Here is a 24,714-nt window from a genome sequence, read left to right as displayed (position 1 = left end):
ACCTTGAGTTTTTCCTCAATTTTTCTCTTCCAATTCTCTCCCACATCGCACTGTGAGGGGAGTGGCTGTGTGGGGCTTAGTTGCCAGCTAGGCTTAAACCGTGACAAAAGGCTATCAGTATGAATGAAGAACTCTTTACTTGATCAGTTGCTTAGTAATAATTAACAGTTTCATTGTTTGCTTTCCTGCTATGCAGGGTTTTGAGGCAAAGAACTCAAACCTGACAAACAAAGTGCTCTATAAACACTAATGAAGTCTTGGAACATGCCGTGAGCCAGGTAATTATTATTAGACTAATTCTACAAATGGGTAAACTGCATCACAGGAATTAAATTACTTCTGTGTCAAAGAATAATTTAATGGCAGAGCTTATTCCAGTTCCACTTCTTTTACGAGACAATGCTCTGTCCCTTAGCATCATCAGTTTTTAAGGAGTTTGGCTTTTAAAAAATCCCTCATCCAATGTATACACCATTCTTCATAAAGAACTGAAATTATTAATATTTATATCAAGGCAGACAAGTCCTTGACCTAAAAGAAGGGAGTTAGACAGTGATGTGGTTGCAGGCAGCAGAAGTGACAGGGGAAAGAAAGAAGCAGGTGTTAATAGGAGAGGATGAGGAGAGAAAAGAAAAGTTAACTCCCTGATGCCCTCTGGTAAATCTCCTTTCCCACCTTTTGTACAGTGATTGAAAAATGCAGAGGTCTGATCGTTCCTCAGAAGGATAACAGTTGTTTCAGCAGATCTCTCCAGGTATTTTCTCATTATGTACCTCTTCCAAAACAGCTGAGAAATCACTATCAAGTAAATTCCAAGGAAAACAAGAGATTTGGATCCTAGTATTTATTTGCCTGTACTGAAAGAATAGCATAGTAAGTAACAGTAATGGTATAGAAAGTACAGGAATAATATAGAAATAGTAAGAGAAGTACAGGAATAACATAGGAATAACCTAGGCAGTTGCAGTGGACAGTCTTCTTGTAGCAGTGCACTGAGGTCAAAGGTTAAAACTGCCCCTCTGGCATATGCAAAACTTAGTCTCACTGAGCTATTGATCTTCTGAAACGTTAGACACCTTTTTTGACAATGTACTCAGGATCGGTGGGAAACAGTGGCATAAAGCAAGCGCTGAATTTCATGAGGGTATGTGGGAAGTGGAGGTACAAGAAGTGTATAAGGTATTATTCTCTCTGATTATTGTACATATTGAACAATGATTTGCTTCTTTCCCGAAATCAACAGAAGCCAGATCCAAGCATGTGAGATGCACAGTAATTCAAATTCAGACCCATGCCTTTTGTGTGAAGGCCACAATATTCGCTGACAGGTTGGGAAACAAACCAGGAGATCTCAGAAGCTAAATGCCTAAGTCTCCGCAATTTGATCCCAAGCTTTTCAGCTGAGACCATGACAAGCTGATAGCCTCTAGGGGTATGGCTCACAGGAGAACCTGTGAGGCATACTAACGAGTGGGTTAGACCTACATCATGTAGCTTTTTATTACTTTTTTACCTAGACGCGGCTTTGTATTTGTGATCCATCAATGCAGCTTTGATCCTTTGGAGCAAAACAACTAACAAAAAACAAGGCTAGGAGAAGAGATACACATATAAAGAGTTAGGGATTATAGGGGTTTGGCTGTGATGGACAAACACAGAGACTCACTGTCTAAAAGATACCACTGGGCATAATACATTTTTTTTTTTTTTAAAGACAAGCTTTCCCAATACCCTACAATGTTTCACACAGAGAGATGCACACAGATACTCCGAAGAATGACAATAAAGAGTAAAGAAACAAAAAGACAGAGACTTGGCAATTTGAAAGGGAAGATTTCCTGATGAAATACCCATGAAAGAGAGAGAGCCCAGTCAAACTTTCTTGTCTCAGACTTAGTTAGAAAGGACCTTGTGAAGGCTGACTCTAACCTTTGTGTGCATCACTTTAGTATGGTAGCAGTGAGCACTACAGGAAAAGAATCAATACAGTTATGTGGATGAACTCAAGGAGACTGCTCTCTTGACTGCTTTTGTACTGCTGAATGGAAGAATTAATGCTAGGATTTGTTTTTCAATAGTTGACTCTAAGTTATTGTTACCCCTGCTTAAAAATAACCCTAGAGGCAATTTAAAGTAGAGTGGGGGGCCATTTAGGATTATTTTAGGATGTCGGGTAATGGTAGGACAAGAGGGAATGGATTAAAACTAGAGATGGGTTGATTCAGGTTAGACGTTAGGAAGAAGTTCTTCACCATGAGGGTGGTGAGACACCGGAAGAGGTTGCCCAGAGAGGTGGTGGAAACCCCATCCCTGGAGGTCTTCAAGGCCAGGCTGGATGGGGCTTTGAGCAACCTGGTTTAGTGGGAGGTGTCCCTGCCCATGGCAGGGGCGGTTGGAACTGGATGACCCTCAAGGTCCCTTCCAATGCTGACAATTCCATGATTCTATGATTTACAAACAGTAAACCCGAAACATTGAAATAACAGGAAAATGAAAAATTTCAGGGTTCATGAGAAACAGCTACTCCACTTTTTTAGCAAATAGATTTCTCATAACCTTGACTTTAAATGCTGAGGTACATAATGTATGATTATGTATTTAAATCCCTATTTGACCTCCTAAGTGAACACCACTTTAAGAAAAGACATTATTAATGGGTTTGAAAAGAGAGGGAAACAATTTTCCATTAAAAAATGCAGTCTTACTCACGCTAGAATGTTTGGTCAAATAAGGCAATTTCACAATAAAATTGGATGTGGAAATGTTAAAACAAATTAACATTCTTTTTTTAGTAATATTTGCAAGAATATAATTTTTATGATTTGGGATTATTATTTCATATTCATACATGTATGCATTTTTATTGTGATGTTGTATTTTTAAAACATTTAGACTTTATTTCTTCATGTATTATAATATTTGTAGTTTACTGGTGTACCTGGGTTTTATATGTATATCATTTTATTGGAGGTAAGGTGCAAAACTTTTTATAATTTAAAATATTCACACTTTCAGTAGCAACACACCAATCAAAACATAATGGTTCAAGCTTGATAGTTCAGAAAATGCTACTTACCTTTCTATGCTTCTTTTTCTTTATTGTCCACCAATGCCTTTCTTTTGCTCTCTGCTTTCTCATGATACGTTCATTTTTAGCTTTATTTCCAAGACTATGCTTGAAGTGGCTCAACTCTTAAAGGCTCTTTGCAGCAAGTTCTGCTCCCCTCTGTTGCTGCTCCACCTCCAAGTACCTTCACTACTGATGAAGCCTGGCAGCTTGTAAGTAGGTCTCTGTCCCGCCTGCACTCTTGTACCCTTTGTTTGGCCCTATCCTTACTTTCTTCAGCCCTGTCCCTAGAAATGATTATTAGTGCTTTCATGACGCATGCCTGCTTCTCTTACAGAATTAGTCTTTTTCTTTTCCTCCCCCCTGCCCAGATAACTTTGTTACATCAGATTTCTCCTATTTTCCTTTTTATTTTGTTTCACCCAGGTTTGTAATGCTGTTTATTGTTATGCTTATTGGAGGATATTCACTCACCACTATACTGATAGAAATTTCTCTCCCCCACTTTTAGGAATAGTTTTTGGTTTTACTGACTGGCAGAGGCTATCTTTCAGAGGGACCTCTTCACTGTTGTCAGTAGCCAGTTTATGAAACTCTTACCCAGAAACGGATAAAAGAGCTAGCCCACCTACGCAGTATGCTTATTGTCATGCCAAACAGATCTTGTTGAGTAAATCATAAAAGATGTATGGGTTTCATGCACAATTCCCACAAAATTATGGATTCTTTTATGGTTCTCTGTGATATCAAGTGGAGCTTTGTGGTGTACTTCATTCATTGCAACCACTTTCAAGATACTTCTTACTTTATTCTGTTTTTACCTGGCATGCCAGCTTCTACGTATATCCAGATCTACAAGAAGTTTCAAGAAATATCAACTTGTTGGGTCATTCCTTGCTGCATTTTCGTCTTGTTGTTACTTCCTTGGTAGTCTCAGAACAGAGTAGTGAAAGATTTGTAGCTTAGTTCAGCTTTCCTCTGGTAATCGTCTTTATTACATGTAGAAAGTGGACTTAAATTTTTGTTAGCCTGGATATTTTACAGGCAAACTTTGGAAATGACACGTCTTTCTGATTTTATCATTCACAGAAAAATTCTAAATTAATTGGGATTTTCATGAATTTCTATTTTGAAGGAAATTATCTATTTTATTAAAAAATGTTTAAAATTTGAAGTTAATTTGAAATTATTACTTATTATTTCTTTATCACACTGAAAGCAATAGTGGGATAAATATGGGATGAAAAACCATTAAGCATACTCTTGGTATGACATAAGTATAATAGATTTTATGACTCGGACCTCTGTGTCAGGAAAAGTGGGTGTCCAAAATTTACTTAAGGAAATTAGATGTCTAACTCCTTTGGAGGCCACAGATGCTTTAAAAGTTTCCTTAAATAAATAAAACTCTATTAAAATTATGATATAAGTCCCCTCGACTTCCTGCAAAACTATCCCCATGGACTTCTGCTTACGTTTTAAGTCTCTGAAAGCATGACTGTACAAAGGGTTAAACAAAGAATCCAAAATTCTGTCTGTTTTGGCATATGTTGGGTTATTCTTTAGAAGGATACTGAACTAATGTCCTTGCTGTTGTAAAATATTAAGCAAAAATATATAATGCTATTTGACACGTGAGAGTGCAAATTTAAATGAAAGCAGAGCTCACATATTGCTTTTACATTCTATCTGCCAGTCAAGCTGAGACTTTATGAAGAACGGCAAAGCAATTTTCAATCATGTATGGTATATCGTGTAGGTCAAATTCTTTTATGTAAATCTCTTTCACTTGGGTGTTTAAATTTCAATAAAAATGTAATGATAAAAACTGTGGCTTTTATTTCTCCTTCTTTCTCTAATTCATTCTGAGTTTTGGAGAACAAGTGTTTTATTGAGCATGACACCTAAAAGGGGCATTGTTTTTAAAAGGTGTTAAAACAAGAGTCACATATGTTTTGGATAATGGAAGTATTACAGGAGGCTTCCCCATGCAACCTTTCTTTCCTGTAAGCTGGGGCTCATGGAGCTGTTTTTGTAGGTTAGTTTGAGTTCATCTGAATTCTTCAGATCATGAGACGAGGGTGGCACGCCCAATGGCTAACAGAAGCATGGTCTGTGTCAGCATTTCCTATTCTGTTGGTTTTCATTGCTGTTTTCATACAAGAAGTTCCCTACGTTAGAAATATGCTGAACTTTCTTACTGCTAAATTGTGCCTAAAATTGAACAGTAACCTGTCTCTCCCAGCCCCATAGTGAAAATAAAAAATAAAAAAAAAAGCACTAGTTTCAGAGCTTAGCCAATAAAAGGTGCTTTCCTGAGTCAGAATTCAGCTTGCATGTCAGGATTTCACTTTGTAGTGAACAACCTAAGTAAACGGATACTAAGCTGATTTCCCTTCAGTATGTAGATGAATGCATGGCCTCTGAAACACTCAGCCTTTTTGCCCGCCTCATTATTTGCTTTTGAAGTGAAGAAGAAAGATGACATGCACCTCTGAGAGCTAGGGTATTTCTTAGCAGGGAGATTCACTTTCATGTGTGATGTGGGTTAGATCCCGAACATTGGATAATATGACACATACTATGCTATTGTACAAGTTGTGAATAATAAACATTATGGAAATCCACACAGGGAATACCATGTACTTTGGGGCAAATTCTGAATTCAGGAACATAACTGCAGCTCAGAGGAGAATTTAAACACCAGTCATACAAAATGCATTTGGCTGTATCTTCAGCTGTATCGCCATAGTTCCTCACAAATAAAAAGAGAGAAGCCGGTTTGTATCAGTTGAGAGAAAATGTTGTATTTTTTGTTTTGTCAAATAAATGCGCTTGCTCCAGGAATTTTTGCAACAAGTTTGTGTCTATATTTGTACCACAGAGCTAAAGAAAGTATGACTGAAGTGAGTATAGCTGGACAGGAATTAATGCTTCTGATCTGATGAATTACTTGGAGATTTAAATTATTTCCTCTCCTTAAGCAAAAGTGAAAAAAAGGAGCCAAAATATGAAGGCAAGCTGAACCCAAAGAAATCTTTAGTGGGATTAAGTCAACCTTTTTCAGAATGTCTTCAGATTTCAACATCACAAGGAATTTTCTGATAAGGAAATGAAAAAAACTTTTTTAAGCAGCAACTTAGAATATTTAATTCAGTCATTTTCCAAACAATTTGAGGCAACATACTGAAATCTACTCTTTCTTTCTTGTATTGTTTTATCTTTGAAAAATTAATCTTTTCAATTAAAATTTATTTATTTTGTACAGGTTCCCAAGCATTGGCAGTAGGAGTCACTAGTGGCTATGTACAAGGAAAGGGAAGAAGTAATTTTCAGTTCATTTAATGTTTCAAAAACTGTAGAAAAGTCTGGTCAGATTAAAATTCACACTGAAAAAAGAATGAGTTAGAGCTTCTTTTTGTGTGTGTGTCTCCTAACCCTCCCCCATCTTAGAGACAATGTAAGACAGCTTGGTTTTAAAGTAATTTTTCCACATGTGATGCTATTTATTTCCTGGCACAAGATATTGTCATACACTACTGTTGTCAGTTATATCACTATATTGGATAACATTGGTGACATTAATCTGTCTCGCCTCTTCCTAGAAGCTTATGAGAGTTTTTGCCTTGGTCAAGAAAAAAGCCTAACAATGAACAGTTCAATGACTGTTTTGAATTCTGAAGTATAAGGAAATCTATTTCCTTGTGTTATTTAGAAGCTTATCAGGGATTATACAAGGACACTTGCATATGTATTATATAGTTTTATATTTTTTTCATTTGCCAACATATTCTCTCATGACAAATTCTCTCGATAATTCTTCCAGTATGCTATCTGATAGAGATCAATTCCTTACGCTTTCTCCAATAGCCTGGAAACCACTGTTGGAACAATTTGTTCATTTCTGTTTGCTCCTAAATAGTCTTACCAATAATTCAGTCTCATACAGAGTTATTTCCTCTTTTATCAATTCCAAAAGCATTTCTTCTGCTTCCTAAAGTGTTAGGTACATATTGGTAACACCCTAGAGAGAGCTGGAGGTTGTCAGGGAACATAAACAGTAGTCTTCCTGCTAATGAGAAGATGAATACTTGCATAAATGGGTTCTTTTCTTTTTAACGTACAAACTGAGCTTTGATTCATCCCCACACTTTCCCTGTTTTTAAATAATAACAAACATACTATAAAATCAGAATCTGTCAATGCTGCAGAAAGCATACAGTCTCCGATACTTCCTCCCTGGGACTGAAGAGAAAGGATAGCACCTTGTCATGTCATCCAAAAATGGCATAACTTCTAAGATCCCAGTTTTACAAATATTCACCCATCTGTTTATCTTTATGCTCTGAGAACAACTTCAGTGGTTTCACTGGAGTTTCCTGCTGAGTCTTAGGGTTAACATGTGTGCAATTTTATGTGGGACTGCAGACTAACGAGGCAACAATCTTCCTGTCAGTGCAGGACTACATTATCTACTCTGAATGAGTTCAGGACTTGGCATGGGATTTGTGGTGGGAATACTATAAAGCACAGACACATACACTGTGCAAAACATAGAAAAAGCATGTCTAGATCATTGTTTTAGCCTTGCAAAATTAGTCTGTTCATATGGAATCTTGAAAACACTGACAAATCCCTGCATGTTTAAAATACATCATTTCATCTGGTATTAACACGGAAAGGTGACGAGATATATGTATCCTTCTACACACTTGGCTTACATTTGTGAAATAAGTATTTTTTAGTAACGTGACATTGTGGGAACCTGCTGTGATAGAGAACCATATGTCCTGGAATTCTGCAAAATCCTCGGTTTTTGTTAAAGTTAAGGCTTATGTAAAACAAACCTTGGTGAGCTGTGTATATGTGTGTTCTGAAGGCAGACCACGGAATACTCATGCTGAAACTGATCACCCTTGTCTTAGGTGCAGAGTATTAATATTAACAGAAATTTAAAAGGAATTTAATTTCTTCCTTGCCTGCCTGCCTTCTGGTTTGGTTGGTTTGTTGTTTTTTTTATTATTGTTTTTTTATTCCCCCCTCCAAGTTTAAAATGTCAGTATCTAAAATACCCATCAAGTACAGTAAAAAATATTAAGTAACAGAATACATCTCTGTAATGTTGGCTGAACTGCATTGAGATATTACTTTGTGGTTTATTCTTCCCTTGTAACTGCAATTAGTGTTAATGAGAGTGAGGCAGAAGTATTAAGAGGAAAAACCTGCTCTGGTGATGGAGACGTCTTTCAAAGCTTCTATATACATATCAGTGACTTCAAGTATATTCAGAAAATGCTCTAATAGAACACCAAAGAGAGCCACTTAAAGATAAGAGAAACACATTATTAGTATTGATAAGCGACAGAAATGATGGAAATGAAATGGTCCCCTTTCGCGCGTATTAAAAATAGATTTTTTGGTTTTAATTTTCTTTTAAAATTTGTATTGATGTCAGTATCTCATAATGAAGTGAAGTGCAGAAGTGGCACTTGGTAAATTTTTTTGGTTTTTTTTTCATTGTTTCGAAGTATTGATTTTCATTAAATCTTAGTGATAATTATTGAAAGACAGTAAATAGCCTCATAGTCTACAATCTCAACATAGTTTGCATGGCAAACAAGTTCAGATGTAGTTCCCCACAGCAAACATTAGCTACCTTCATATCAACATCTTTGTGAATATAAATAAACCAGAAGATTTTCTGTAGTATCTCGGATGTCGAATAAATAGGAGAGAATGTCACTACCAAAGGAACACACAGAACTTGGAATTTAAATATAAGCAAATAAGATGAAGCACTAGTAGTACTTGGTTTCCTATGGATCTGTCTCTAAATGCCTCTCTTCTTCATATGATTATTCTACCACAATGTCTTCACTTTTCTGGCCTGTCAAATACAGTCAGCTCCTTTCCATTTTTTCCAGGGACTGACAGTGCAATACACAACCCTACTGTTGTTAAGTCAAAGATGACTGGATAGCTTCATGCATTTTCTGATGGACTACTCAGCAGGCCAAACAGATCAAATAACTGCAGACCTTAAACTATGGTCTTGTCTTTGATGAGAGCACTTAATTGGTTGTCTCCCTACCCAGGTACTGCTATCATAAGAACACATATACAGCCTATATATGAAATAGAGGAGGCAGACCTCCCTCTCCTTAATTTGTCTGAAATAAATCAACTGTGTGGGGAAAAAAACCACCCAGACAAACAGGAATTACAATCCAGTTGGTACTGATTTTATGAAACTACTCAAGTTTCTATGACAGTGATAAAAAATGTAGCCAGGGTATTCTAAACTGTGGTGGGTTTTGTTTGTTTGGTTGGTTGATCTTGGGTTGTTTTGGTTTGGGAGTTTGTGGGGGTTTTTCACTTTAAGAATTGCAGTCCCCAACCTGAGATTTTAAGCGGCAAATCTGGGGAGTCACTACCATGGTCTGTATTACTTTTAGCTACTTAATCACTTTCCTTTGGGAACTTCAGGGCCGTATGGGACCAGGGTCATTTTCTTGAAAGAGATGGGTTTCCATGTAACCAGCTGAGAATGAGCTACCTTTTCCAAAGTATTCATCATCACTATTGTACCTTATTGCCAGGCGTATTTATTAATTAAAAAAAAAAAAATAAATCCACCAAACACAAGCAAAAATCCTAAAGTCTGTAAACTCAGTTGAAACACAATATCACTGGTATAGATTTAAAAAAAAAATAAAAACAAATGTACAAAAGTCACTAATTCATTGAACAGCATTTAGCAAACATATTTCATATTATACACTCAGTAAAATAAACACCTGCATTCAGCTAAAGATTTTTAAAAAGGACTTAATGTGTTCAAAATACTCAATAAAGATGCGACACAACTTACGGAATGAAATCCTTCCCCTCTACTCAACACTGGTGAGGCCACATCTGAAGTGCTATGTCCAATTCTGGGGTCTCTAGTACAAGAGAGACATGGACATACTGGAGAGACTCCAGTGAATGGCCACAAAGATGATTGAAGGACTGGAGCACCTCTCCTGTAAGGAAAGGCTGAGAGAGCTGGGACTGTTCAGTCTGGAGAAGAGAAGGCTCAGGAGGATTTTATCAATGTATAGAAATTCCTGAACAGAAAGTGCAAAGAAGGTGGAGCCAGGCTCTTTTCAATGTCTCCCAGTGACAGGACCAGAGGCAATGGGCACAGATTGGAACACCAGGAAACACTTTCTTACAGTTACCAAGTACTGGCACAGATTGCACAGAGAAACAGCTCTCCCACCTTGGATGGCTCTCCCATCTGGATATGGCTCTGGGAAACAGGGTCTAGTCCCTGCTTGAGCAGGGAGGTTGGACCAGTTGACATCCAGAGGTCCCTCCGAACCTCAGCCAGCCTGTGAGTCTGTGATTCTGTGAAATGACAATGGAGTCTTCCTTCTGAACTATTTACGTGATCTTTCTTTTTAGTTAATGCAGTACAGTACCCACACTTAGGGACTGACCTTTATGTAGACTCGTGTAAAAGAGTATCTTCTTGATTAGCCTTGAGAAATATTTCTGAAAAGTAACAAATATTCTTCCCTCATTCCCCTTTGGCTCTGAAAGAGACTCGATTTGCAACAGTTTTAGATCAGTTTCCAGGTTTTCTCAATTGCACGGCCTTCATAGTTTATCTGCACTTTTGGCCTCTCTAAATTTCACTTTTTAGCCACTCTCTGAATATTGTGGATTGCAGTAATGACCTGTTAAAGACTCTGCAATAATGATTGATTCTTATGTGGCTGTAGCCGTATACTTTTCTTTAGTGCTATTCATATTTTACATAAAAGATTTTTTTTTTCTTTATTCTCTTTGACTCAGTAAGACAGTATTTTGTCTCATGAGATAACTGTTGTGGATTTTTTTCCAGAACCTCCGGTTTAACTGGTTTTTAATTAATGGTTAATTATTCTGTAATTAATCTGCTTTGTGTTCACATATTTAATAGCCAGAAGTATTCCAGCAACTTTAGGTGAGATCTTTGTATGTGAATTTGAAAGAGAGATATTAAAACAACTGACATAGAGTAATGGTGAATGTCCTGGTTCTGGTGGGGATAGGGTTAATTTTTCCTGGTATTCCATGCCATGTGAGCCACGCCCACCCTGAGCTGCCGGGGGAGGGGGCAGGAAGTTGCTGCTTAAAAGCGGCCTGGGGCGTCCCTGGCCCGGCCGGCTGGCAAGCGGTGGGGAGTGGCGGTTCTGTAATCGCGTTTGTATATTCCCCTATCGGTTGTGGTTGTGGTTGTGGTTGTGGTTGTGGTTGTGGTTGTGGTTGTGGTTGTGGTTGTGGTTGTGGTTGTGGTTGTGGTTGTGGTTGTGGTTGTGGTTGTGGTTGTGGTTGTGGTTGTGGTTGTGGTTGTGGTTGTGGTTGTGGTGGTTGTTGTTTGTTGTTGTTGTTTGCCTGTTCCCTTTGCTGTCCTGTTAAACTGCCTTTGTCTCAACCCAAGAGTCTTGCCTTTTCTTACGATTCTTCCTGTATTAGGAAGGCGCGAGTGAGCGGCACGTGGTTCTTTGTTGCCGTTTGAGGCTAAACCACGACAGTGAACTCAGCATCATTTGGAAAAATATTCTTTTTAAAGACGCAAGATTTCCTCCAGTCTGATTCTCCTGAAGCTGTTAAACAGCCTCTGTAAGCAATAATTTAAACATGAAGATTTACTTTTTGCTTGTCTGAATTTTTTGGGCCCCTGTGTTCATCTCCTCTCTTCATGCCAGCACTAACACAAACAGATTCACAGGATGTGCAGATCTGTACTGGGATAACGATCAGATCTCATGCCACAGCATTTCAGCCACCCAAATTCAGCAATGCTTTTCCTAAAACACAACTAGATGGATATGTCCTGGTTCTGTTTTGATTATCTACCCCTTCCTGGACCCCTGCAAGCTCTTCCTTATGAAATAATAGAAAGGAGACAATGACTGGGGCAGATTTGGATGTGATGGAAAACACTTTTTCTAAATGCTTTGGTGGTAATTGTTACTCAAAGCTCAGAGCCTGGCAGACTGCAAGATTTGAGGTTAAGAAGGGAAATGTCCTCCCTGTCAGATTGCTATGAGAATGGGGATAGTGCTTTTTTCAGTTCAGTATAATTTTTTCCTGGTGAGAATATTTAGTCACATCCCTCCCAGGAAATTACAAACTGGAGGGAGACTTCTCCAGAATTGGCAACCAGTTTGATGCCTTCTGTGATCTGCCTGAAAATATATGTAAATTGCCTGACAATGCTCTAGATTAGATGTGTTAGATTAAACTTTGAGGTAAATAAAAGGACACCTTGTCAAAATTTGTGTAGGAGACATTACCTTACACTGTGTGATACATTTCAGATAAAGGATAAATGTTTCCTTCATTCCTTCTCCCCTTCCTTTCTCCAGTATTTAACAATAATCTGAAGAAAGCTTTAGAGTAACAAGGAAATTTCTATTTAGGATCTCTGTAGAGATTGACACCTCATTCAAAGGAGATGCAACTTTCAAAGTCAGAAACTTTAGTTAGTTGGGCTTCCTTGGCAATCCTTTCTTTTTGAAAAATACCCCAAAATTTGCCAGAAGGAATATTTCTAGACAAATCAATATGAACTTTACATCCTGAGATGAAAAAAGTAACAAACCCTCCACACAATAAACTTAATAAGAAGTAAAACTTCAACTACAACTTCTAGACTATTTATGAAAGTACAAAAGAAATTAATGGCTCAACAAAGAAGAAGAGGTAAAGTTTCTAAATAAGACCTGGTGTCAGAAATACTGAAATCCTAGTGGTTGGGAAGGAAAAAGTAAAAAAAGATATGCTTGACAGAACTGATTCCAATAACAAAATTATATGCATCTTCTGACAGGACATAGAGAAGTTGTGGTCATAGATATGTACTCAACTAAGAGGTGAGCCAAGTCCATGGGAATAAACAGTCCTTCCACTCAGTACCAACTTTAGCTTATTCTCTTTGAACAAATATTTGTAGTTATAGATAGGCATCCTACTGTTCCCTCTACACTCTCAGTCACGTAGTATATAAGGATGTTAACCTCATGAAGTTCAACTGGGCCAAGTGCAAGGTCAAACCCAGGCACAAATACAGGTTGGGTGGAGAACGGCTTGAGAGCAACGCTGAGGAGAAGGACTTGGGGGTGTTGGTGGATGAGAAGCTCAACATGAGCCAACAATGCGTGCTTGCAGCCCAGAAAGCCAACCACATCCTGGGCTGCATCAAAAGAAGCATGGCCAGCAGGTCAAGGGAGGTGATTCTACCCCTCTACTCCGCTCTGGTTAGACCCCACCTGGAGCACTGTGTCCAGCTCTGGAGTCCTGAGCACAAGAAGGACATGGATCCTGTTGGAATGGGTCCAGCGGAGGTCCACAGAGATGCTCGGAGGGCTGGAGAACCTACGCTATAAGGACAGGCTGAGAGGGCTGGGGTTGTTGGAGAAGAAAAGGCTCCAGGGGGAACCTTATGGCAGCCTCCCAGTACCTTAAGGGGGCCTACAGGGAAGATAGGGAGGGACTCTTTATCAGTGAGTGGAGCAATAGTAGGGGAGATTTAGGTTAGATATTAGGAAGAAATTCTTTACTGTGAGGGTGGTGAGGCACTGGAACAGGTTGCCCGGAGAAGCTGTTGATGCCCCATTTGTGGAAATCGTCAAGGCTAGGCTGGATGGGGCTTTGAGCAACCTGGTCTAGTGGGAGGTGTCCCTGCCCATGGCAGGGGGGTTGGAATTAGATGATCTTTAAGGGCCCTTCTAACCTAAAGCATTCTATAATTCTATGATGTTTAGATACAAATTATTTTGGGTTTTCCATAAGAATGAAGATAGATAGTTCTCACAGAAACGGAGTCAAAAAGGCAACAAAAAATTCCAGATCTGAATTGATCTTTTCAGCTGCACAGACAGCTTGCTGCAAACCAAAACAAAACCCTGAACACCACCACTTCTACCAATAAACAAGTGAGTCCGAAGTCATGAAAAGCTTGCATTCTTAACATGGGAGCAGGTGTGATATCTTATTCCATAAGTGGCTTTGTTGGTCTGAAGTAGGAGAGAAGCCAATGTGTAAGAATAGCATAACCGGCCCTTAGGAATACATCTCTCTATCCAAATGTAAATTCTATGGAAATTATAAATTGAAGTCAGTGGGGTTACAGTGGTTACAATTGAGGGATGAAATTAGATATTAAATCAGTATTTCTATTTTTTAGGACAATGATGAAATCGTTCTGCTGCAGTAGAGGTAGTTCTACGGTAGCTCGTTATTTAACAACATTTAAAAATTTTGTGCATATATTTTCATTGGCTAAGCTTAACATACTGAAATAATGTTTCTCTGTTTATTATGAAAGTTGATTTAATATAGTGCATTTGCTTTACCACTACATTTTCAATAAACTTCGGTTCAATGCTGAGAATACTGAATGGATTGAAGGAATTAGCATATCTATTTGAAATAGTATTATGGAGAAGGAAAAACCCAAGATATTTGATTTTCAATAAAACTTCTGGTAAAATTAGAATTTGTATAAACTGATCCCTGGCTTTTTGAAAATAAGAGAAACCAATTTAAACATATGAAATAGGAGTTTAAACTGGGGGACGGGGAGTGAAATGGCAAGAAAATACTGGTCATTATAATATATGTTATCAACAGACTCCATTAAATAGAATTCCAGTATCTAAAATTAAATAAACCATATACAGTGGGATTAAAAAGAATCATTGGTTTATTCTGGGCTGATCGGTGTACACAAGTCAGAAACATATACTTTGGATCTCTTATTCTTATTGCTGACTGCACATTTTAGTTGCTTGTATTAATGTAACTACTATTTGGGGCCCAGTGTTTTCAAATGAACTTTAGTACTCCTTCTCCATTAGACTGCCTTTGGGGAGGAAAAAAATTTTGTAACATGAATTTTTTCTGTGATAATGAAAAAAAACCAAACCCGTACCTATTACCAATTAGAATGCCATGTTGCGAGAGACTTATAGGAGTTCTATAGCTGTAGAAGACAGATCCTGCCTATGGAGTTGTCAATCCTTGATCATAATAACTTCTGAGGCAGCTGCGATTCTAAGCAAACACACAAAATAAACACAAATATAATTCTGTATAAACACAATAATAATTCTGTTACTTCTCTGCATGACAAAATACTAATTGCATATCTCTTGGATTTAACTTTGAATCCAGGTATGGGAGGAAATATTGGATTACACAGTATATGTGTATATATATTTATTTTTTTTTTAAGTACAGCAAAGTAAGTGTACAACACAGAGATTTGAATCTGAACTGAAGTAGCCAGGATTGTTCCAGTTCATATTGTACCTGCTGCGTAGCATTACAAATAAATGTATAAACTGATTAAAACAGGTACTATGCAAAGAGAGACTTCTTCAGTTCAACGCTGGACTTTCATTAAATGAGAAAAAATTCTGCTTTCAAAGGATGCAAGGAGCAGTATTATGAAAGTCAAAGAACATGTTTTTGATGGTTTAAACAAATTTGTATGATCATTTAGACACTTAATTACATATTTCTTATACATACAAATCGTACATACTACTTCAAGAGAAGGCAGTTTAAACTTATACTATTATGCTAAGCTTTTCCTACTACAGCTAGGAGCCAACCATGCCATCAGTCCTTCAAAATGGTAATAGTAGTTTGTATTTGAATATCTGGTACCTTTCATGTAAAAAAAAAAAATAAATAATTTTTACCATGTATAATTTGTACTACATTTATGCCTCAAAGTTCCAGCCATATTTTTACACCTTCCTAAACTTAGAGGAAATGGAAAATATTTTCTGTCATTAAAAATATAAGTGGGACACTTTGCCGTTTTTGACAAAGAGCCAAAAAGCTTCAGAAAAGGTCTGGCTTAGTTTATCTACCCAAAGAATTCATTGGAAATAAGGTGTTCAATTCAGCTGAAGTTTTCACTCTGTCTTTGTCTTTGAGCTTTTTGGAAAGATTCAGAATTGGACCTTTCGGTCTGAAAAATAATTCACTTTGCAAATGATGATATTTACTCACTAAAAAGGATTTTAAGATAAATAAAAGAACAAGTAAGGTTAACTCTTCTGATTTTTATACAGTTTTTCAGAAATTTCTTTCATTTCCCATAGTCCTAAATTCTGACATCATTTGAGTGCACGAAATTCCTTTTGTCACCATATGATTCACTTAAGCATCTTTATTCAAGAGACTTGAGAGTCAGAAAAGAAAGAAAAATAAATGTATTTTTGTTTTCTTCTTTTCAAGCTCACCTGAGATGGATCCATCTAGTCTAATTCATGATTTTCAAAGGTGGTTACCAAAATTTAGCTTGTTTGAACTATTCTCTCTTTATTGTCAGTAGAGGCAGTGATTAATCTCATTGAAAAATAAGGGAGGTGAATCATCTTTATGTAACTTCTTTTTCCCCACAAATAAGGTCCAGAGTAATTAGCTCAAAATTAGAGGTCAAAATGTTAGATACCTATAATTAAGTAACATATAACTCTCTTGGTCTGGGATGGGTTAACTCTAGATTTTGAATTTCTGAAGTTAAATGTTGGATTATGCAAAATCAGGAGATGATCACATCCTGTATAATGTGAGTTATATATTTTCCTTTAAATAGTACTTCTTCAATATTAACTCTTTAATTTGCTTATTGTGAGAGACTGGAACCTCAAAATAATTGTCTCAAAGCTTGCTTAAGCTTCTGCAAATCAATGACAGGCTTGCAGGCCAATAAGAATTTTGCTTGTGTCTATTTAGCACCTTCTGCAGACCATTCTTCTGCTTATCAGTCACCACCCAAGATTGTCATCAGCTGAAAAGGGGTGCGTTGCCGTTGCCCCCAGCTGAAAAGGGTGTGTTGCCATCATCTGAAAAGGGTGTAGGCCTTGGGCTATTAGAGTGGCCAGACCTGGCCTACCCTGAGGTCTGCCTGGACTTGTCCCGTTAACTGCAAACTTGCTGAGCCACAATGATTGTGCTGAGCCAAGCACTGCCTAAGCAGCAGGGGACAGGAAAAGCTTATACGGTGATCATGTCCAATGACAATTAGGTGGGCAAAGGCCACCGGCCAACTGATTGGTCAAGCTATGGACTGACCTGGACTATAACTGGTGTGATGACCCACCCCAATTTGGGAATTGGGGTTGAGACCTTTGTCACCGTCAGCCATGGATTAATGGGATGCTGCTGAAATTCCAGAGTACTGCCAAGACAACGTCGTGCCTGTGGTGGTGACTATACTCTTGCTGTGCTCTGTAACACTGCTTCTCCTTTCTGACTTTCCTTTACTTCTGCCTTTACTCTATTGCTTGTCTCAATGACTATTGCTGGGGAATAACAATAAACCTGCAGTGAGCAGCATCTGACCTCGTTTGTGTCTTAATCTCATGTTTGGAAATCATTGTGAACCTCTCCAGGGCTCAAAGTATTCAGACCGGGAAGTAACACCTATGCAGTAGCTTAGATACATCAAAGATAAAACGTATGCAAGAAATTATAAGACATATGTGGGCAAAGCGCATACCAGTATGACTAAGGTCTGAGTTCTGACCCCTCTCCAGAGACACTGTGATGTATAAAATGCTTTTTAACATGGCCTGGCTGGCTGCATGGCAGTGCTAGAATATCTAGCCCATGAAAAATAGAATGAGATAACTGCTAAGCAGTTTTTTTGGCTTCATTCCCTGTCTTCATGTTAGTCAGTACAGATAAGTGACCATAACAACTGCAAATGAGTTATTTTTTACTCATGGTAAAAGATGTCAACCAACAGTACTGATCCTGCTGAGATGACAACTACAAGAAAAAACCCTCAGGTTTATTTGTTTGAGATGATGCATTTAAAATACTTGAAAACTATTGTTCGGGGTTATTTTACTTATCTATTTATTTAGTGTAGGTGCTTAAGTGCTGCCTTGGATCAGGGCCTGGATGTTTAGTATGTAGGGTGAACCCATCAGCGTCAATAACTAGCTTTAAGATTAAATGCAACATGAACTTGAAAATTTCTACTCTAAACATAGTACTGCTTGTGAATGGAAATGTTATTTTGTACAGGGTGATACAAGCTAGGGAGCCAATTGTAGCCATTCCAGAACTGTACTCCTAACTTGGTTATTGGCACTGGTTTTGGCCTTGGATACCTCCCAGCTCTGTGCCTCAGTTTTCCTGCCCGTAAGATTTGGAGAACAATAACCTACTCTGAGACCTAATTAGCTGTTTGTATAGCACTGAGAAAATGTGAAGTGCTACAGTGTTATTAGTGTGACTGTCTAAGAACTATTTTAAAAAGTAGCTTAGTGAAATCAAAAGTGCTTTTGTACCATGTATGTATGGGTACTTCTTCCTCTACACGACCTGAAAGGGATTAACAGCTATTCCTAGGTTAATTGGCCTCCATGGCATCTTTTCTCTTGAATCTTGAAGGGATATTCTGCCTTCAAATCCAAATCCCCAGATGCATTTTAGCAACTAATATGGTAAGTGAATTAGCTGTTTTTTTGTTAGTTATTCAAGCACTCTGATGGGTTTTAGTAGAATGGCCCAAATCAAATGACAGCTGCTTTTGCATGTCTTCTCTGCAGATGTCATTTTAATAACATCATTGTTATATATACCTCCTACAAGCTAATGCTGGAATTCTTCAGCTGAAGATTTGCAAGCGTTTCAGATACCATCTGAGCTAAAGTACCTGTGCGGAAGACTAAAAATAATAATAAAAAACATCCTACAAATCAGAATGTCATTCTTCAAAGTTGTAGGAGGGTGGCAATACTTCCCTAGTTTTGTCTGTTAGAAGAGCAGTTGTTATCACCTAGTTTAACATCAGTTCACTTTGCAGCACTATCCAAAATGACCCAATATGCACTGGTCATATTATTTGAGCAATTATAACATCTTTATAACAGCTTTCTACAGCAACAACATTGCAACAGAGGAAAAAAAAATCAGTTTCAAGGGCAGTTAGACTCCTAACTGCCTTTAAATACTGAACCCTGGTCTCATTTTCTAGCTATTCAGCCAAAACTATCATTTCAGTATGCCAGATTATTTAGAGTTGCCAAACATCAGATGGATTGTGTTTATGCACTGGGGCCTGAAATCACATTGTTTCTAAACCTATGAAGCTGCTATTCAGGAATAAATCTGTGAAACTCGTGATAAAGAAAATGTGAGGCGTAGACTAGCTATGAACAAATCTATAGCGCTACAAAGGCTGAAATCTTGGAGAAAGCAGCACCATACATGCAGACTACTAAAACAAGATTTAGTACTAGCTCACAGGATACAGCAATACAAATCATGCAAAATTCATTTTAAATAAAGTATTTATGAATAGAAACAACCATAACCCTGATAATAGTAAGTGTTTCTGGACTGCTGAAAGATAGTGGGTAACTATTCACAGTTAAACATACAGACTCTGTTTACGTTTCTACTGAATTTATCAGGTGATCTTTGGAGAAATGGAGATAAGTGGTTTTACTACCTCATTTTGGATTAGTGCTATATCCAAACAGTATAGATTCTATCAAGTATTTTAACCCCTGCAGTTATTTTACTCTTCGTTTCATAGTTAGCTCTTGGTTTATGTTATCCTTGTCACTAGGAACACTGTTATATATCATTCAGGACAGAGGGAACGGGTATTTCTGAAAATGTACACAGATCCATGCATTCTTTTCAAAGACTAAATAAATAAAAAAATTACCCATATTTGAGAACTTCTGCATGTTCTTTAGCCTGTGAATATAAGAAACCCCCATACAAGTTACCTGTGCAGAAAGCAAGCATTCAATATCGCTCTAGTGCCAGTGATGTCAATCATAAAATCCATGCTGTCAGTGTTAGAGTTGTCCCAAGTTAGGGTGGAGCATAGCATGAAAGCATTTAAGATGTTAATTTGTCTTTTACTGTAATTAAACAGATTTGGTTTCCTTTTCCTAATATTAGTTATAGCAAATTTCAGGAAAGACCAGTATAGACCAGGAAAGACCAGTATAGATGGAGTTCAGAGGTTAGGCACAAAGATCCAGTTACTGGAAGGGCAGAATACAAGCAGAACTACTTTATAGTAAGAAGCAGAGAGAACATCTGCAATAAGAAAGACAGTATCATATATTTAGATACGAATATAAGTATTAAAAATACACAGGTGCACACACACATGTATAAAAGCATCTGATAGATAAAACCCAGGCTATTATAACAAGGAAAGTTTCTTTTTCTTACATATGCAGGATTGTCTACAGGAAAACATCGGATTTGGGTTTTGAAATGCTTTTAGAGGACAGTAGAGATAGGAACAAAATCATACTGCTCTTTTAAATTGATTCATGCTTTTGTGATTCTTCAATACAGGTGCATTTTGCTTCTTTACACTTCCAACTTCATAGGGAAGACATCTGATGTAAGAGGATATTACTCTACCAGGTACGCACATGTATTTGGGTACTGTTATACTTTCATTTTCTGAGAGGGAGAAGGAAGATTGTCTAAATAATATCAATAGCAACACCGCTTTGAAAGCGTGAGATCAATGTGATGAACTCATACAGTGAACCATCAAATACAGAGAATCCCCCAACCGATATTCCCAAAATAATGTATGATCCCTGGTTGATCATACATTATTTTATCTTGTTGCTTGACATGTGACTCATCACAACATCCCAACATGATGCTCTGGAATCAGCTCACTGCAGTATAATATATCAAATGTGTAGAAGCACAGGAGGAAACTGATACGTCTCACCCTAATGAAATACAGATTTTTGTCTATCCATTTTGTTAATTAGCAAAGTACCTCAGGTCTAATTATGAATCTGTCTTTAATATGCTTGCTTCACCCTGCACATCATGGGTATACCACTAAATAGAAGTTATGTCCTGCAGAATCTTTAACTCTGTGCTTGGGATATTTTAATTTCTGTATGAGTTTTATAGAATTTTACTTAAATCAATCCTTCCCTCTCATCCTTAGTTTAGCTTTGGAAACTATGTTTACCTATGTACTTTACTACTTTATTTAATGTATCTTTAAAACATCTTCTAAACACATCTTTAACCACAAGGTTGACTAGCTGGTATTTCCTGACATCTGAACTGCCCCACCCAACAAAGCTGATGATGTTGGCTGTGGATATTGTCTATGTAGACTTTAGTAAAGCTTTTGACACCATTTCCCACAGCATTCTCTTGGAGAACGTGGCCACTCATGGCTTGGATGGGCGTATGCTTCACTAGGTAAAAAACTGGCTGGAAGACCACCACAGAGTGGTGGTGAATGGAGTTAAATCCAGTTGGTGGCTGGTCTTAAATGGTGTTCTGCAGGGCTCAGTATTGGGACCAATTCTCTTTAATATCTTTATCAATGATCTGGATGAGGGGATTGAGTGCACCCTCAGTAAGTTTGCAGGGAACACCAAGTTGGGCAGGAGTGTTGATCTGCTTGAGGATAGAAAGGCTCTGCAGAGGGATATGGACAGGCTGGGTCAATGGACCAAGGCCAACTCTGTGAGATTCAACAAGGCCAAGTGCCAGGTCCTGCAATTGGGTCACAACAACCCCATGCAGTACTCCAGGCTTGAGGAAGTGTGGCTGGAAAGTTGCTTGGTGGAAAAGGACCTGGGATTGTTGGTTGACAGCCATCTGAATATGAGCCAGCAGTCTGGCCAGGTGGCCAAGGAGGCCATTAGCATCCTGGCCTGTAATAGCAATAGTGTGGCCAGCAGGAATAGGGAAGTGATTATATCTCTCTACTTGGTGCTAGTAAGGCTGCACCTCGAATACTGTGTTCAGTTTTGGACCCCTCACTACAAGACACTGAGGTGCTAGAGTGTGTCCAGAGAAGGGCAACAAAGCTGGTGAGGGGTCTGGAGCACAAGTCTTATGAGGAGCGGCTGAGGGAGCTGGGGTTGTTTAGCCTGGAGAAAAGGAGGCTGGGGGGAGATCTTATCCCTCTCCACAGCTGCCTGAAAGGAGGTTGTAGTGAGGTGGGGGTTGGTCTCTTCTCTTAAGTAACAGGTGATAGGACAAGAGGAAATGGCCTCAAGTTGCACCAGAGGAAGTTTAGGTTGGATATTAGCAAAAATTTCTTCACTGAAAGCGTTATTAAGCATTGGAACAGGCTGCCCAGGGAAGTAGTCAAGTCACCATCCCTGGAGGTATTTAAAATATGTGTAGACGTAGTGCTGAGGGATGTGGTTTAGTGGTAGACTTGGCAGTGCTAGGTTAGTGGTTGGACTTGATGATCTTAAAGGTCTTTTCCAACCAAAACAATTCTATGATTCTAAGAAACAGCCTTCATCAACAATCTCCTCAATTAAGGAAACATGGGGGAGAACTGATTTTCTGCCTCAATACTTAGAAACTATGGACCAAAGGTCAGTTCTGGGGTGCATTTGCAGCCTAGTAGCAGTGTCTGTAGGTAGTGCAGTGCTCTGATGTGTGCAGAGACAAGAAGCATTCAGCATCAGCTGGGATAGATGCAATTAGCCTTTGGTTAGCTCTGAGTTTCCTCACTGACCAGTCCCACTGATCACTGACACGGCTTGGAGTAGAATAAGATGCAAAATACTTATAAGAAACCTTGATAGATAGTTTCTTATACACCTTTAACCTTGATAGTGCTGTATCTGTATGTACGGAGAAGAAAGGTGATGAATATCAGCCCTGTGTCTGTTCTGTTTCTTTCTGGAAGGGAAACCGGGCATACAGGCAGGGAAGGAGCTGCACTGAAGCAGGATAGATAGCTGGATGCCAAAGCAAGAGCCATTTTGGGTGTGTAGTCAAGAGAATTTCCTGTGCTGCTTCCATTTGCTCCCAAATTTCTTTTAACATCCAGGACTGAACAGCACACTACAAAGAGGGGCAGGGAGGAGGTCATCTTCTCTTTGGGAACTGGAAAGAGAATCCCTCTTTTTTTTTTATTACCCAGTGTATGAAACACATGAGGCTGTGTTGCATTTTAAAACTCCACACCAATGAGGCAGACCTGGCATGACACCTGGTAGGGAAGATTGGAGCGGGGAGACACACAGGGAGGAAGTGTAGTATGAAGATTTCTCTGAAAACTCACTGTAGGGAAATAACAAGCTGATTCAAAGTTTAAATGCCTCAGGAACTTTTGAATGAAAAACACTTCAAAAAGGTAAGATAATATAATAGTACTATTATGTCTGAGAACTTGAAAGCAGAGGCAACAGCAGAATTCAAATCTTATGTTCAGAGCAGTAGTGGCAGGTAGCACTCCCATTGTCTCATTGAAGAATGAAATACTCATTTTCCCTTTTGTAGAAGAAGCAAAATGTGTTCATAAAACTATCTCTTGACTCCTTAAGCTTTCTTGTCTTTTTATACTTCAGTTATAAACAAAGAAAAGACAGTGTATGCTAATTTAAAAGGATTTTTTTTTTTTGTTACCAGAACAGTAAGATGATCAGCTATTAAATGGAGAACAAAGAAATAGTAATGCAGTATGTTAAATACAAGAAAGACAGCTATCACAAATACATTTCTATTTAGTACTTGAAAATATGCTCAACTTTTCTCATACTTAGCCTTAAATAGCAATTTTGGCATACTACTACATGTAGATTGTTATTGCCTAGAAAATTATAATCTATGTATTCATACATTTATGATAACAGCTATTAGATGAAATTAATAGGAAGTCAGTTGCTAGTGCCCACAGGATTTTATTGTTATTTTCAAGGAAGAAGCTGCAAATTTATTTTCCTGAATTGGTGCCTTATCAATTAATTCTGTTTCAGTTCAAGTGAATGTATTTTCATATGTAAGTGGCCACCTCTCATTTTAAGAGTTGTCTTTCAAAGCTAATGAATGTATAAGTAGCAGAAGTGGAGTTAGAAAAAGGGAGGATGGCATGCATATGCTTCTAGATTCTGTACTTTCACTGAAAATAATCTTTGAATTGGAGTGGTCAGCTGTAATACAGGTTTTGTAAGAGGCTATTGCAGTTCATACCCACCTTTAACTAGACAACAGGTATCTTATCTGTTGATTTCTAAATTGACTTTTGATAGAATGGTGAATTAACTTCAAATTCTTTGTCCTTGTGTCCTCTTTCTTCAGGACTGAAATTTACAACAGAGGGCAAATCTGGCTTGGACCAGAGGCAAAGCTAAATGATGTCAGTGAGATGTTAGAAGCCAAGACAGAATCCATTGTTGGACAATGGAGTGGGAAGTGAGCTCCTGAACTGAGCAGTGTAATCCTTGATGACTCTAAGCAAATACGTCATATAGTCCTTCCTTACATATTTGAAAAATTCTGGTTTATAAGTGAGGTATTTTTCCCTTGCCATTATATCTCCTCTTTATGCCTTCTATCCCACTGGATGACTGCCTTTTAATTTTACTGCCTAGAATTTAGAAAGTCTTTCCTAATACATTAACAGTTTATATTTCAGCCAAAGCACAGGTCTAATGCAGCCATAAAAGCAGATCTACACTAAGCAGGATTTAATAAATATTAGGTTGTTTTAAACTTAGACATAAGCACCGTAAATAATAATAATAGCTGTAAAAACATTTTTGCTCCCTGTGGTCCCTTAAAAATTGTAATGCTTCAGGGAATAAGCTTCAGGCTTTAAG

The sequence above is a fragment of the Chroicocephalus ridibundus genome, chromosome 3 (genome assembly GCF_963924245.1).
Source record: "Chroicocephalus ridibundus chromosome 3, bChrRid1.1, whole genome shotgun sequence".
NCBI lineage: Eukaryota > Metazoa > Chordata > Aves > Charadriiformes > Laridae > Chroicocephalus > Chroicocephalus ridibundus.
This window is presented reverse-complemented; position numbering follows the sequence as displayed.